Raw genomic sequence first — 16,815 nt, 5'->3', positions numbered from 1 at the left:
CAAACAGAAGCCTGCGATTACACTACCGCCCGAGGTAAAATTGAGGCGAAGAGGCAGACGAGGCGGAGTGCGAACCAGACTTCGGAAGCGTCCCTTCAGACCCCCTCTCCCTTCCATCATACTGGCGAATGTCCGCTCCCTCCGGAATAAAATGGACCTCCTGCACGCCAAGTGCCTGATGGAGAGAGCCTTCAAAGACGCCTGTATTATCGCTCTGACTGAATCCTGGCTGGACGAGGAGACCCCAGACGCTGAGGTCAGTCTTGATCACTTCACCATCATAAGGGCCGATAGAACTAGCCAGTCAGGCAAAGGGAGAGGTGGCGGGGTCTGTGTGTACATTAACAACAGGTGGTGTGATAACATCAAAGTCCATAATAGGGCATGCACACCAGACATGGAGATGCTGACCCTGTCCTTGCGTCCCTTTTACCTCCCGAGGGAATTCCCCGCTGTGGTTGTCACCTGTACGTACATCCCTCCTAGTGCTAACATCAAGGTAGCCGCGGAGATACTAGCCGAGGTGGCTAATTCCATGCTAGCCAAGTACCCTGAGGCACCGGCGTTTATTTTAGGGGACTTTAATAAATGTATCCTCGGTGACGTACTGCCGTCCTTCCAACAGTACGTGGATGTTCCCACAAGAAAAGAGAACACTCTGGACTTACAGTAATATAACTGATGCTTTCAGTGCTCGGGCTCACCCTCCACTCGGCTTCTCTGACCACAATGTCGTGTTCCTTCTCCCGCAATACAAACCGGAACTGAAGCGCATCAAGCCACAAACGCACAGCATCACCCAATGGTCGGAGGATGCAATTGCACAGTTGCAGCGCTCTCTTGCCTGCACTGACTGGGATGTTTTTCAGGGAAGTTTGGATGAGCGGATTTCATTAATTACAGGCTACATAAAGTTCTGCATCACCACAACTATTCCGACAAAGAATATCACCAGATATCCAAATTCTAAGCCCTGGATCACCCCTAATATCAAGCTCACTCTCAAACAAAAACAAAAAGCTTTCAAGCAGAAGGATTGGGCCACTCTCAAATTACTTAATAGACAGACAAAAAACGACATTCGTAAAGCAAAAATAAAATATAAAGATAAAATGGAGCAGGAATTCAGTAACATGAACACAAAACAAGCTTTTCAAAGAGTTAAAATACTAACTGGACAGGAACAAAAACAGAACCACATCACAGCACCAGATCCATTAACCTTTGCAAACACCCTAAATAACTTTTTTGCTCGGTTTGACACCCATGACTATTCTGCCACATGTGAGGACTTACTCAGGGCCCTTCCATGCCAAAACCCCACGCACTCTCCCTTCACAGAGGAGGATGTCCGACAGCAGCTGGCCAGGTGCAAAACTGGCAAGGCAACAGGGCCAGACGGCATCTCAGCAAGGGTGCTTAAGCTCTGTTCCATGGAGCTTTCTCCTATTTTCCATACCATCTTCTGGGAATCGTATAGGACAGCCTCAATACCGACCCTATGGAAAACCTCGACCATTGTACCTATTACAAAGAAACCACGCCCCTTAGAGCCTAATCACTATAGACCAATTGCACTCACACCCATAATCATGAAATGCTTGGAAAAATTAATCCTCCACCTCATCTTGCCAACTATCAGACAACACCTGGAACCACATCAATTTGCATATAGACCCAGACGAGGTACGGAGTACGCAGTGGCATGCCTTCTCCATCCTATTCTTCAACACCTACAGACATCTGGAAACTTTGCCTCAGTGCTCTTCATTGATTTGAACTTGTTCTTGTTCTTGTTCTCTACTTATTCTGTAACTCACTTGCCAACTAACCATAGTCAACACCGGATTAAGAGTTCAGAGGCCCCTGGGCACAATGTCTTGTAGGCCCTCCCTTAGGCAGGCCAAATGTATATTTTGTCCAAGGATATTATAATATGGCATTTACAGTTTTACTGACTTAAAAGAAACCTTGTTGTACTATGCTGGAGTAAAGTTCATAAATGGTTGTTCTTTCCCATAGGAATTTGTAAAACTATGTTGGGTGTGCCTCTAGGGGGGTTCGGGTGCATGCTCCCCCGCAATAATTTTTTTTACATTTTAAGGTTAAATGCATCAATCTCGTGCTCTTTGAGGGATCAAAATTAAGAGCTTCAACCCATGAACTGCTCGTTGAACAAAGAAAAAGCATTGATTTGTATCAGGAAAATAAAGAGGGCTTAAACATCTTTTTAGTTATGAGAGTCTCAGTCTACATTACTTTATCAATGTTGTTTTAGGATGCCAAACAATTATTATAATAATGTAATAATGATTTATATAATTATTCCTATGACGTAAAATCCATATAGCCTATATATGTAATATATAAATGAAAATGAATATTTCAAAAGTATATTTTAGTCTACATTACTTACTACATTTAGTCTTCACTTGCAAGAAATAAACCCTTGAGCTTTTATTTAGGAGAAAACACCAAATAACCATGCTGATCGCGTGAGCAAAGAGTGCACTTTTCTTTAAATCACGGAGCACAAACAGGATGCCTATTCTTAAAGTCTTGTGCTGTTTTATAAAGGCACAAAGCCATATCATGGTTTCGAGTTTAGTTCGTTGGCAAAATATAATGCTATAGACCTTTATGTTAGGTAAGGTTATACATTTTACATCACATATGTGTTGGAAAAAAGGTAGAAGAGAGAGTTCGGCAAAAGGCGGATTCGAACTCGGGTCGAGCGCATCAAAAGCTACTTTCTAGCACTTCACGCGCTACGACCTGCGCCACTGTAGCTATTCCGTGAAGGGCGTCTTTTTGCTAAAAAGACAGGCACTAAGTGCAAATATATGCTCCGTTATCTAAAATATTTGTTTTCTTCCCCTCGCTTGGGCCACAAGTGTGCATGGCGAACTTGCAATGAATACATTTTATCAGACCGGCCCTCGCGGCCTCGAAACACTACCGGCCCACCGGGGAAACTCCCGACTCTCCCGATTGCCACTCCGCCCCTGGTGCCCAGGGCCCCTTAGATGTCGTGGGCCCCTGGGCAAGTGCCCAATTGCCCTAATGGTTAATCCGGCTCTGACCATAGTAACAGTGCGCACGCTTTCGCGCTTTCTGCTATGACGTGGAGTGTGAGGTGCACTCAACGTTGCATGAATTTTTAGTAACAGTTAATTTTGTTATGGTATGAACTTAATCCTAGTAAAGGCAAAAAATATATAATACCTTTGTAACGAAATCCAAGACTTTGTATACCAAATTCAAGGCTTTTAAGGCCTTAATTTGAGATCATTTTTCAATGCTTTTAAGATCACGTGGGTACACTGATTAATGTGTCTTGTCCCCTCACAATGACAGTAAACTAATTATTAGGCTAACGTTACATTACATGAGTCACGTCACATAGTGGTCTATTTTCAGTTAAAAATGGCGGAAATAGACAAAAGTTTATTAGTTTGCCTGATTATTTTTGTGATTCGTTTAACATTTATGACCTAAAAAAACCTGTCAAATAGGAAATGTTTAGTTTAGCACTTTACATCTTATCTCGCACTTGACCGACCTGAAGCGCATCGAGTCGCTCCTGTCTATAGGCTGCGTTTACACTTGGCATTAACATGCGACCTGTATCCGGATGTTGTCCACATACACATTGAAAAGACAAGTGTAAACGTATTTCTGATCGAAATGTTATCCGATCAGCGTGTCCAGGTTCAGAGGTAGTCGAGGACGCATTGTGATCAGGGGGGTATTGCACAAAAGCAAGATAAGGGATTAAGCTGGGATTTTCCAGTTATCCTGGCTGAATTTAGCCCTTACTTGGTTGCATGAAGGGAGGCTAAATTAATCTACATTAAGTTACTATGGAGATTTACACTTTGCAGCTAGCCTGCTCCGGAGCAGGCTAACAACCAGGCTAAGATTAATCCTAGTGATTTATCGGCTAGTTCCTCCCTAAATCCTACTAGATATTAATGTGTTTTAGTCACTTCATGGTCCTGCATTAAAATACTAGATATACTGTCATTCATCTAAGTATGCGTACTGTTATTTTAGTTATTATTGAAAACTGCTGTTCATTTCACTGTCAGAGGTTTGATGAATATATATATATTATTCGAGATTTAAAGCGTTTATTGTCATACACCCAGTGAGGAAAGCAGATTTTCCTGAGCAATTATTACTTTGCTGTCCACAATGAATGCCAACACAGTGCAAAATAACTATACTATACAATATGAGAAATAGAATATAGACTATGTATATCTATATATGCAAGTATAGAGTAGAAATGTACTGTTGAATGAGAAAAAAATTTTTTTGCAGTTGATGAGATAATAAGAAATGGCTCATGAAGTTGCAAATGTGGTTTCAATTAAGTCCGTAACGAGGTCAATATGTAGTATATATAGACTAAAGATTTGTGTGTTTCCTATTCACAATGGCTTGTCCTTTGTTGGATGATGTAGTTGATGAGGAAGTTTTAATACTCAGACGAGCATTCAGGCATGAAAGAGTCTTCCGAGATAGGGCAGACCCATTGGCCTTTTCAGACGAATATCTGACTGAGAGGTACAGATTCTCAGGTGATGGCATCAGATATTTGTGTAGGCTGCTGGGTCCAAACATACAGCACAAGACAGCACGGAGCCATGCTCTCATTGTCCCACAGATGGACTGCGTAGCACTGCGATTCTTTGCAAGTGGCATGTTTCTGTATTCTGTCGGTGATGCAGAAAACCTCAATAAAGCCACTATTTGCCGCACAATAAGAAATGTAAGTCTGGCATTGAAATCTCTTGTGCACATATTTATCACCTTCCCTGGTCACAGAAGATTCATCCACATCAAGGAGGAGTTCTACAAGATTGCAGGTTACACGAATAATAACAGATTACTACAAAATGTTACATTAGCATAGTCACAGTATGACACTCATTATTTTGTGTTACAGCTTTTCCTAATGTAATTGGTACAGTGGATTGCACCCATATTCGTATCCAACGCCCCTCAGGGGCACATGAGGGAGATTATGTTAACAGGAAATCCTTCCACAGTGTCAATGTTCAGGTAAGAATGAGTTATGGTCACTGTCAGCAACATAATTATTCTGTGCATTAAATGACCTTAATAGGCTATATATTTTTACAGATGATCTGTGATGCTGACTGCCTTATCACAAATTTAGAGGCAAAGTGGCCTGGCTCAGTCCATGACTCCAGAATCTTTCGGGCAAGTAGAATTTACCAGAGACTCTCTCTAGGTAAGCCACCCCATTTTTTTTAAGCACCTTGAACATCAAGGGTACAGTACTTGTAAGAATTATGTTTTGTATTCGCAGGTGAGTTCTCTGGTGTGCTGCTGGGGGACAAAGGCTATGCCTGTGAGACATTTCTGATGACTCCCCTTACAGACCCCCAAACCCCAGCACAGCAAGCTTACAACCATGCCCATGCCAAAACCAGGGCTCGAATTGAAATGACCTTCGGCCTCCTGAAATCACGATTTCAGTGCCTGCACCACCTGAGGGTCTCCCCAGACAGAGCATGTGATGTGACTGTTGCCTGCACAGTGCTGCACAATATTGCCAGCCTAAGAAAAGAAAGGGCTCCCAGAGTTGCTTTGGATGTTAATTGGGACAATGCTGCCATATTCCCAGATAACAGAAATGGAAGACTGGTTAGAGAACAATACATTGCAAATTATTTCAGTTAATTTAGTTTTGATTTAGCCCATCCCTTAATAAACGATAATGCAGGCTATATAACTTTTTCATGTGTACATGCATTTTATTTGGAATCAGCAGCACACACTGTGGTTATCTTCCCAAATTCTAGTTCCACTTCACTGGATCAATAAATATAAAGTATATACTTGACATTCATAAAAAAAAGTTACAAGACCACAATGGTTTTGGAATATTTTTCTTTTATTATTTTGCTGTTATCACTTGTCAGCTTGGAGCTTTGGAGAGAAAAAAATATGATTAATACATTGTGTTACAGTCATGGTTACAGTATGAACTGAAGTCACTTACTTCTCTTTCTAGTTTCTGGATTTCCAGTTCTAGTTTCCTCAGTGTCTTGTGTTTAATTTGCATCTCAAGGTCCATGTCCTGCAGCTTTCTTTTGTTCACATCAATCTTGACTTCTGTCAGCTCGATCTGTCTCTTTAGATGGGTTGTGTAGAGATATCTGACAGTTTGTGAATTCTGTGAAGACCTTTTAGTTAGCATAGCAGAATTTTGGCATAATTTAAATTTACTTTAGGCAATACGCACTATGTTACCAGGCTGCTTATCAGGTTGCCCAATGTCAGGATCCTGTAACAAATAATATTTTCTATTAGTACCACTTCCCTGACTTCTTATCTATTATGAACTTATAAAAAATGTGTCTATTTTCACAAAATACCTCGAGCCTTCTGGAGTCCAGCGACACGGTCTCATCATCGGCAGAAGTGCACTCCACTGCTGTAGATGTGGCTTCCCTCTGCCATTTCAATACTTGTATTGATATTTTTTGACAGGACATGCCAAGCCTATGATTTAATAAAGAGTACTCACCGGCAAATCATAGTCTGTTGGCTCCAAAAGTGTAAGGGTGCTACCAGCCACTATAAGGCAAAGTCACACAGTTTACAAAACAAAATATATATGGATTTCAATATTTTCCATGTGCAGTTGTATGGCAATAATGTACTTTGTATGAAGAGGCCAGTATCCCTTGCTGGGCCAGAGTCAGTGGATGTCCCTCCCTGGATCCCTTCAATCACTGGCTTCCCTTTATTTAGGTCCAGGGCCAGCTCCTCTGCTGGGGTGAAGTCTTGGGTTGGAGGGCCACCCCCCGTACCAGATATATGACTTTTTTTTTTATTGCTAAAATCAGCACAGACAATAAAATGTCAGCAAACATGTCACCTATGTTCTCCGCAAACAAGTCACTTACCAGCCTGCAAAATATTCTTGTATTTAATCTTGACTTGCTGCCAAGTCCTTTTTTGGCCAGACATGTCTGTTCTTTAAGAGGAATAGATACAAATGATAAAATAGATTAGATGGATAAAAATAGAGCAAAATATCTGATTATAGATTACATCAAATCAATTAAAAACAAAACCTACATACAAATAGATAAGAGTAAAAAGATTAAAGAGATAATAGACAAAATAAACTAAATAGATACACATAGTGGGTAAGTGTTTGCAATTATTCTTCATGTTAAATGCATGTTCACTGGTCACATTTAAGGCAAAGTATACAATTATTTTTGAAAATGACAAGTAACTCCTTGAATTGTAATTATGAGGGTTTCAGTGGAGCACTGGTTATTTGGACTACTTACGCATTCAATCGGTCCGCTATTGTTTGCCATGCATTCTCTCTTTGTTTTATTACAGCAGCTGTATTGCCTTTTTTACATATTATATGTTTAACTTCTTCATACGTTTCCATAAGAAGCTGTTGCTCATTAGGCGAAAAGTATGCCGCACGCGTTTTGTCCATTTTCGGATCGGTGATTCTGTGATCGATTTCGTGATCTTTTAAAGAATGCCGTGAACGTGCATTTATCCAAACTATATACACCTGGCTTGACATATCCGCGCGTTCTCATCCTGGCTCAGCAAACGTGCAACGGATTAAGCCAGGATGCACTGATTAAACTAGGTCAAGCCGGGACTGGTCTTTTATCCTGGCTTTCTTAATTCTACTTTTGTGCAATACCCCTCAGATCTATGTGTAATGTAAACGCAATCCAGCCATTGTATCTGCATTCACAGGTGGACGTAATTTAAATCCCCCCCCCCGTCTCTCCGCGCGGCTGTCAGAAAATAATGGCCAGACGCAGTTTAGGCAATTTTATTTTAATTGTGCAACATTATCTGAACGAGGCGATCGCCTACAATCACAGTCAGTCATGAGATCGTAATGAAGAGCTGTACGCTGCTTTGGCAGAGGAATAATCGGAATTGGAATTTTTTGTTTTAAATGTTGAATTTCAGCATGTTTATCAATCTCCCATTTCTGTCAATAGTCATTACACGCTATAACCTTAAACCCAGATGATCGATGTGACGATGTGACAGGATCAACAGTTATTTTTGTATGATCAACTCTGGAAGTATTCCTTCGTTCAAAAAACTGAATTTGATCTAATTACTGGAAATTGCATAGGAAAGTAAGGCGAGTGAGTGAAAGCAATTGGGACATTGTTTAATTTGTATAATCCTTAGGCTACTCTTTTCTGGTGTTGTGCCACAGACCTAATTTAAATATTATGCAGGAAACAGAAATCCGATCGGTTATCCAGATACAGAGGCTACTTAATGTGTACAAATGTAAACGCACCATGTCCTGATTGGCTACTGATCCGATCTGCTTGATCGGACCACGGTGATCGAATGTTAATGCCAAGTGTAAACGCAGCAGTCACTCTGCTAAAATTCGCATTGCGAACATAAAGCCCGCCTACTTTGATTTGATTGGTCATCTCAAATATTCGGACATTGATGATCAGTGACAGACTAATGAGGCTCAGATGAACACACACACTTCTGTTCTTGGCGCCGCTGCGGAAGAACGCGCTGATAACAAGACTGAAGCGAACACGAAGGCTTATCACATATTTAAAGATTGAAAGGGAGAAAACAGGACGGAGTAACTCGGCGGATATCGCTCATATAATTTTTTTTTTTGACGACGTAGTTAAGGCGGCAGGCGTGTGTTGCTTAGGCGACCGCCTTAGTTACAAAGTGCTGCGGGAAACCCTGATACACTATTTATTTTGTTTAACATGTTTATTTTTGTCATCATTTCACAAAATTGCTATATCCAGCAAAGAGAACTTCAATCTCAATTCAATTTCAATTTCAGAAGTTTTCAGAAGACATTTTATATTGCAAACTCTGCCTAAACACCAAATCAAAAGTCACTTTAATATGAACATTTATCATCAAATTCAAAAGCAAATTACTTGACAGAAATAAACAAGTTCATTTGATTCTAAAATCAAATTATCTGAAGAGTAAAATTCATGTCTTTCTTTCAGAAGCATCCCAGGCAAAGTTAATACTTAATGACAGAGAAACCTTTGACCAAATCATATTCCTACATTTGCTATATAATGTCTCTGTTTGAAATAAATGAGAATGTGGTGGTTGTTATTTTTGCTGTGCCTTTGGTAAAGTTTTATTGTGTTTATTTCATGGATGTGGATATTTTTAATGTATCTCCAGTCGATTTCCCCCTCTTTTGTTTAAAGATTTTTCTTTATCTGTGTGCATGTCTTTCTCTCAAATATCTCGCTTTCTCTCTGTTTAACCCATAATTCAGAAAATCTCTCACCAGTTTCCCTCTTTTTTCTTTTCATCTCAATATTCCATTTTGTCCCAAAGTGGTGCTTATATTTCTAGTCAGCACTTAACCAGGTGCTAAGGCATACAAGTTTGTTAACATTCTCAGGTGCCAGAGCAGCCCTCTTCTTGTGCACTATGTGCCCTGCAAGTGAAAATAGTCTCTCACATGGCACAGTTGAAGCAGAAGTTGGTAGATATTTCCGTGCAATGGTTGCCAGCTTGTCATGAATTCTGCTGTGTGCAGACCACCATTGTATAGGGCATTATTCAAGGCTTATGCTAGGCTCTGCTCTGTATGCTCTGTATCCAAGAGGGCGGGACTCCATATCAAAGCCCATCAAGAGGAGACCAATTTTCTTCTTTTGTGGCTCTGATCCCACATTAGGGTTAGGGTTAGGCTCCTCTTTTAGCATCTTGTCTAATGTTTCCCAAACTTAAGCTCTTTCTGCTTTAGGTAAGCATTTTAGGTTTTTTAATTTGGGATCAATTGGGCTGTTGCAATTTTGAGCCAAGCAACGTTTGTGTTTTCTTTGCGCTTTGTCAAATCATCTTTGAATGCATCCTTAAGCGCACAACACAAGCAGGGTCATCTTCTCTGACAGCCATCTTCAGGGTCAAGTGGCAAAGTGCAGGTAACAACAGAACAGGAAACATATTGTTTATACCCAAGAAGTTCCATGACATACCTGAATAATAAACAAACATCCAATTAATAGATTGCATTTGCTAACAATGACCTAAGGTCTTCTTAGTTCATTTTAATGTCAGCATTTACTAATAATGTTTTATTTAAATGTTACTAGTATTAGTTATTTTTTTCTAAACTATAAACAAAGATTAATAAACACTAAACAATAGTTTGCTAGTATTTGATTACTGTAGTTACTTAGTTAACATTACTCACAATAACATTAATGAATAGAATGTTATTGTAAAGTGTTATTCTCTCTCCTGCTATAGGCTACTTATTTGGTCTCTCTCATACACATGCTGCATTTGACATCAGCTTAGGGCTGTTGCGGTTAAGAAATTTCCCTTGCGGATATTATGGGTCAATAATACAGCGATATGAGGTATTACCGCCGGTATTTTTTTTTTTGTACAAACCTAATTTATCCTGATTTTATTGTAACCCTGAGTTATTATGTAGCATATATCGTTGCTTTTTAACTGACAGAGAGACACGTTTTAAAACATTTTTGCTTATTGTTCAATGCCAAACAGCAACAAGAACATGCCATTTCCAATTTAAAAAAATAAAATAAATCAAAGAGTTCTAAAGTATCACATGAAAACAAGCATTAAGAGAATGCCTTTTTCTAATAGGCATTAGGCACTTAACCCTTCGGAGTCTTGGGCTATTTTGGCCGTTTTTGAGTACTTTTATTTTTTTTTAAATTTTGCAACATAAACAAATGTTTAGCATACCAATGTTTGGTATAATTTTTTTCAGCACAACATCACCTATATGATCAGACAATTAGTTTTTCACTTTGATGTACTCTATCAACATACTGGACCCAAAATCACACAAAAAACACAAAATCCGAATAGAAAAATTATAGCTTTTCTACTACAAAAAACACAAACATGCTCAATGAAGCATTTTAAAAGGTTTAAAATGTAAACACAATTTGTAAATGTCAACATATACAGGTACAATTCAGATATAATCAACCTATATACAAAAAAAATATGATTTACAAAAAAAAGCGGGTGTAGCCATAGGCTTTTTTTCTTTCTTTTTAGCTCAGCCACTTTTTAAAAAAATGTTGTGCACACAATTATTCAGAGAGCTATATTTAAGGCCTTGCGTTCCCAGAGTATGAGGGTTCGCAAATAGTGCAAATACAACATTAAAAATGTAAAATTGAGATAAAATTAAACTATATGCAGCAAAAAGCAGGTGTGGCAATAGGCGTTTTTTCTTTTCCTTTTTGCTTAGAAACTCTACAAAACACTTCATGTACAATTACACAGATAGCTACATTACAGGGATTTCACTCCTTGAGTAAGAGGGGTTCCTCAATAGTGCAAATATACCATACAAAAAGTAAAATGAACACGAAATCAAATTATACATACAACTATTTACAACAAATATCAGGTGTTTTTTATTTTTATTTTTTATCTGTGCCTCTCCTCAAAACAGTTTATCTAAATCTACTCCTAAACTACCTAAACTACTCCTAAACTACCTAAACTATCTACACTACTCCTAAACTATTCTCAAAATCTACTCAAACTCTTCCAAAAACTAGCAATAATCTCTCTCTCTATATATATAACGTATATATGTCTCTCTTTAGCAACTCGGTAAAATCCTCTGCCTTTCAATTTTGCGTCTTAGCTCAGTTTGCTCCTCCTCCATTCCCTAAAATGTGCAGCCTGAAGAGCAGAGTCAGCAGATTCACACATTTTTCTCCGTTTTGTTTTATGACAAAAACCGACGAAGTTATTAGAATAAATGCAACGCCTGTCGCATCCCATCTTGCGTTCTTTTACGAACGCGTCAGTATTTTTTTATATAAAGTTTAAATGATCATATCTCCGTTTTTACTTGGTCTATCAACACAAAACAAAAAGTAAAATAGAATTTCAAGCCAGCACTTTCGACAGAAGTGGACGGCAGCACTCAACGTGACTTTGTTTTTATGCTTCGATGTCTTAAACTGGTCATGTAACTTGATCACGCCGGCGTGATCGGCGACCCCGAAGAGTTAAGCAGTAACGAATGTGATTTAGATTATCATGCTCTTGTTTCAAGCTAGGAAAACCAACATATTAACCTTATGTGGTTTCAGGGAGGATCGCATGGGGATAACAATATTCCCCGTGGCACTGAAAACCCTTTCCGACAATATGCTCATTGCACAAATACACATGTATTTGCACACGACTTTGGACAGCAGCGGAAATCCAGACTGATTATCGCGCCACCAGGACAGTGGATTTGCGTTGGAGTTGATGCACTCCTCATGCAGATAGCACGTGAGCTTGTTATCTGCTCGCGCTCTCTTGGGTATGGGCGCTGACGCGGAGGTTGTCCATAACTTCAGCAGGTCTCTAAGAGTCTTTTTCTTTGCTGCAGGTGGGACCACCTCTTGCCCTTCATCTCCAACCACTGACGCACTGGCAGCGGTCTCTTTGTCCTCCACTCCCTCCATCTCTTCGATGAGTGGGGATTTTGTCTCTGTGTCATTGATATGTTCGCCCCAATATCGAGGGTCTAAAAAACATGCCTTTGCCAAAAGTTTTTGTAAGGCAGTTGGTTCATACTTCCCCTGTAGAACACTACACATTTTGTGCTTTATGTCCGATGTTAAGGTGGTGTCCTCGTTTGATGGTTTAAGCATATCTTCTGTCAGGAGTTTCAGGACAGGTTTGACTGAAGACACTGTAACGTAGCTCTCGCCAGACAGCAGATCAGTAAACTCAGCCGCGGGTTTAAGTGCTGCATTCACGGACTCAAGGGCAGCGATGTCCTGCCAGCTTGGATTTAGATGGTGGTGTCAAACCGTTAGACTTAGATAAAGGAGTCATATTGACACTTCGTATCATTGTCATATCGTCAATTCACATATCGGTTGTGGCAGAAAAGTAGTCGACATTCATAAGCTCGCTTTTGATCAATGTCTTTACCGTGCTGTACATTTTCGGCACAGCAGTTTGTGAAAAGTAGGTTTTGCCCGGCAACTCGTACTGCTTGTCAAATTTTTGAAGCATTGACTTGAATGCAGGTTTCTCCACAGTGTTGAATGGAACTATCTCCTGAACTAGATACTGCGTAACAGCGGCTGTAAGGCATTCATGTCTGTTACTTTCACGGCTGTATTTTACAGATTTCGCAAAGGCTTCAGCTACCTCTAACTGTCGGCTGGTACCGGCCTCAGCTGTTCTTTTTGATGTTGCTCGCTTGAGGGGGCAGCTGCGCTTCAATGACTGGATGACAGTTAGCGAGAAGACACCTCAAATTAGATGCATTGCCGCGTGTCACAGGAACCTTTTTGCAACAAATTTTGCATATCGGCTCATCTAAATTCGCTGGCTCGCCCTTTTCATTGGGTTGAAAGCCAAAATGTTCCCAACCTGGTGACGTGACATTAGGTTTTGGGACGACAGTGCTTGCCATCGTTTCAGTAGGCCTATTTTGAATACACCAAATACAAACAGTTAACGGGACAATGTCAGTCGTAACACTCTTGTATCATTATTAATTTATTTAACATTAAATGCACAGTGATGAATTGAAAAATAAGAAGGTCAAAGCCTCATGGAGAAAAAAACAACAAAAAAACTGAACACTGCGGTTGCTTTCCTTCCTCTGCGGTTGGCTTGTCAATAGCGCGGTTTTACAATATTGCGGTTATAGCGACAGCCCTATATGAGCTATTTTAAATATACAGGACTTGTTTTGATAGCAGCCATAAAAATCAATATATACAAGCTAAAAATAACATATCATTAAATAAACTGAAGTACCAACCTGCATGGTTCCAGTTATTTCTCCAGCCTGGCAAGCTTATCAAACTCTGCATATGTTAGAAGGGATAGCATGTGGTTTTGATGAGCCAATGAAACTTGCCATCAGGGAGTCTTTGTTGCGTAGTATCCGGCTGACCATTTCGAGGGTGGAATGCCACCTTGTGAAAACATCTTGCACTAGAGATTCTTCGCCCAGGCCATGAGCAATTTGCTGCTTTCAGGTCTATCATATTAGACGGGCTATGTTTGAAATGTCCGACTAATATACAACATTTCACTAAAACGCCAAAGACGCCTTCACAAAGAGCCATGATGATTGCCCTCTGTATTATGTGTGCTCTACAAGGCATATGGTTGAAGGGAAGCAATCTAGATGCAGCGATCATGTTTCTTGCGCTGTCCGTACCAACAGTAGTGATTTTGCTCTCGGTCTCCCACTCCTTCGGTACATTGTATAAACTATTGTGTGATCCAGTGTGGGTTATTGCACACGACTCGTCAGTTTGCTAGAACCTGTGATGGGTTTTGTTTTTAAATGATTGTTACAGTGTATGTACAGAACTTTGCGTTTATCCAGAGTGCCATCCAATTTTCTTTTAAAAGAGACATTTCTGCCTAACAGAGTTACTGGTGTTTGCACCATTATAGATGCTAAGAGTGATTAAACTCCCGACCCCAAATATCATCAACTGCGTGACGCAAATTACGTTAATGACGCACCTTTGTGTGTTTCAGTAATTTATTTGAGTTAAATTATTTTAACGCGATAAGGATTTTTTCTTAATCGCATAAGTTAACGCGTTAACGTTGACAGCCCTAAAATAAATATATATATATATATATATATATATATACAGTTGTCTCCAAAATAATAGCAGTGTGTTTAAAAAAGTGTGTAAACATCAAAATCCTAATAATAACTTTTATTTCAATACACAAAAATGCATTGGGAACACTGCACATTCTATACTAGATCAAAACATGAAGAAAAATTTATGAAATTTGTTTTCACTTTATAGAAAGTGAAGAAAAGGGAATATCAGGCTGTTCAAAAAAATAGCAGTGTCTGCATTTTTCTTTACAAAGTCAAACATTTACTGTATAAACTGAAAAATGCTTGAAGATTTAGCTTTCTTGTGAATCACTGAACTAATATTTAGTTGTATAACCACGGTTTCTGAGAACTGCTTCACATCTGTGTTGCATGGAGTCGACCAACTTCTGACACCTATGAACAGGTATTCCAGTCCAGGACGATCGCACTACAGACCACAGTTCCTCTGCATTTCTTGGTTTTGCCTCAAAAACAGCATTTTTGATGTCACCCCACAGGTTTTCTATTGGATCAAGGTCCGGGGATTGAGCTGGCCACTCCATAACGTTAATCTTGTTGGTCTGGAACCAAGATGCTGCTCGCTTACTGGTGTGTTTTGGGTCGTTGTCTTGTTGAAACACCCATTTCAAGGGCATTTCCTCTTCAGCATAAGGCAACATGACCTCTTTAAGTATTTTGATGTACTCAAACTGATCCATGATCCGTGGTATAGAATAAATAGGCCCAACACCATGGTATGAGAAACATCCCCATATCATGATGCTTGTGCCACCATGCTTCACAGTCTTCACAGTGTACTGTAGCTTGAATTCAGTGTTTGGGGGTCGTCTGACAAACTGTCTGCGGCCCCTAGACCCAAAAAGAACAATCTTGCTTTCATCAGTCCACAAAATATTGCGCCATTTCTCTTTAGGCCAGTCAATGTGTTCTTTGGCAAATTGTATCCTCTTTAGCACATGTCGTTTTTGCAACAATGCACTGTAAAATCAAATCATACTCCTTATCATAAAAATACTAGTAGGTTTACTTGATTTTAACCAAAATGTTGAGTTTACTACAAATTTTATATTGTTGCTGAAATATTAGAAAATATAGCTCCCATAACTAAAGTAATTTAAGTAAAATTACTCAAAATGTCCAAGAGGTGCTGTTACGCATGCGTACTGGTCCACAATTTCCCCTCCCCCACACAGCACAGAAGCACATGCAGCTTTTGCCGAGAGGATCGCTCTTCGTGAAGTTCAAGGTAAACTCTTTTCATTTAAACCTCATTTTCTAATTTGTTTGTGTGCTAGTCTTAATAATCGTTACATTTTCTGCACGTTGTTAGTTGCATTCTGTTTTGTTGAATATATTAGCCCATGTTAAGAACTTAAACACAAACACGTTTTGACCACTGCGCATCATCTGAAGCAATTTCTGCTCAAACTAGTTTTTTGTCTCTTTATATCTGTAAATCCAGCTGCCTGGTTGCCTATTAATTACTATTAATTAATTAATTTGTTTTAGTGATGGCCAGTAATTTGAACTGATGATTGTATTTGTAACGAATGATTATGCAGATGCGAAAGTTTACAGAATTCAAAATTCAGTGACAACTCTACAAAACGTGTCAAATGGGTCATCTCGTTTTGAATTTTGTGTTTATGGAATGATTTTCGTTGACGCTCAGCATATAGGCTACTGTAGGATAGCTGGACGCGCCAATTTCGATTTCGAAAGAGGCAGCCCAGAGACACGGCTGCATTCACTCTAGAGAGCGCGCAATCCAGGCAAAGTACAAATGTGTGGAAAAGGCATATCAGTTATTTTAAAATCTTTAAAATAACAATTTTTAACTTGACAGGGCACGTTAAAAACGTAACGATAAATGCTGAACTCCAGTCAGGCCGGTTGCTTCGAAAATTAAATGCGTGCTTATGATAATTACAATATGCAGGCAGCACAACAAGGAAATTGTGAGGTGTGTTTCTGTCGAGTTTGTTACAGAGTATTTAGCAGACCCCTTAACCCACCTCCTCAAGCAGAGTATAAACATATAATATAACATTTTATATAACATTTGTATAAACTTATTTAAATATAAGTTAACACGTAAACTTTAACAGTCTTAGTTTTAAAATAATACCTAATGCATGTGC

General features: G+C 39.4%; 2 long non-coding RNA genes across 2 annotated transcripts in view; both read left to right on the top strand.

The window, feature by feature from the left end:
• LOC143703444 (uncharacterized) overlaps positions 1 to 16,815 on the top strand; it is a 52,851-nt gene that overhangs the window by 16,352 nt on the left and 19,684 nt on the right. The window lies entirely within an intron of this gene.
• On the top strand, positions 4,934 to 5,611 carry LOC143703482 (uncharacterized). Its single transcript, XR_013191090.1, has 3 exons — positions 4,934 to 5,070; positions 5,152 to 5,263; positions 5,342 to 5,611. It is a non-coding gene; the product is annotated as an uncharacterized LOC143703482 (long non-coding RNA).

The sequence above is a fragment of the Siphateles boraxobius genome, unplaced genomic scaffold (genome assembly GCF_051911475.1).
Source record: "Siphateles boraxobius isolate OS27281-9 unplaced genomic scaffold, OSU_SipBor_1 11, whole genome shotgun sequence".
Taxonomy (NCBI): Eukaryota; Metazoa; Chordata; class Actinopteri; order Cypriniformes; family Leuciscidae; genus Siphateles; species Siphateles boraxobius.
Note: the sequence above shows the minus strand (reverse complement) of the source record. Positions and strands in the feature narration are given on the sequence as shown.